Below are 986 nucleotides of genomic sequence, written 5' to 3'. Positions count from 1 at the left end.
TGCAGCTGTCATTGTTGTTTGGCGGGTCCGGGCTGGGGATTTGAACCCGCCACCTTAGGTGTATGTGGCTGGTGCCTTAGCCACTTCAGCCACAGGCGCTGAGCCACTTAAGATTTTTTTAATGAAGTGAGAACCTTTCTGTAATTCATATAAATCTATTCTGTCAAATTTACTATTTTGTATGGTTAAACTGTTTAGTCTAATATTACTAGGTATCCACCTCCCTTTTTTTTTAAGAATAAATGAGAAATTCCTTTAACAGATAAGTACTATACCAATTAGTAGTGTAATCTACTAGATTTTAGCCCACAGTATAAAATATATGGGATTCCACTATTAAGTTTATAGAGCATGGGCAAATGGCTGGTACTGAACAAAACACAATTTTGTTGAACTAGTAAATTTAGACTTAACAGTTTAACGTAGCTATATATATATATACTTAAGTGCTTTTCCATTTACAATGAGCACTTTCAGCACTCAGATTTTGGATTTTAATACCTTTCTCCAGTAAATGGAACCAGGGACCCTTGGAGAAATGGCTGATTCTAGAGCTGGGGCAGGGAAAGTACAAGATGGAATGTCCTATAATGCCCAAAAAGCAAAAGTATGCAGCCAATGTGACGAAGCTTCCAAGGCAAACTGGGAGGATTTGAGGGCAAAACTATGTACAGGGCACGTCTCTGTTAATGATGATGTAAATAAATGATTAAATAAATAAGAGGGAAGAAACAAATGTGGCATTTTAACACTTTTTGTAAGGACACTCTCCCCCAGGAAGTGAAACTGAATCTCTCTTTCCCCCTGGAGGGTGGGCTGGATTTAGTTATTTTCTTCTAAAGCAGCAGATCTCAACCTGTGGGTTGCAACCCACAGGAACTGTATTAAAGGGCCGTGGCATTAAGAAGGTTAAGAACAACTGTTCTAAAGAATAGAGCATGGAGGCTCGGCACCGATGGCTCAAGTGGCTAAGGAGCCAGCCACAT

This window comes from Otolemur garnettii, unplaced genomic scaffold (assembly GCF_000181295.1).
Source record: "Otolemur garnettii isolate 467f Iridium unplaced genomic scaffold, OtoGar3 scaffold00084, whole genome shotgun sequence".
In the NCBI taxonomy this organism is placed as follows: domain Eukaryota; kingdom Metazoa; phylum Chordata; class Mammalia; order Primates; family Galagidae; genus Otolemur; species Otolemur garnettii.
Note: the sequence above shows the minus strand (reverse complement) of the source record.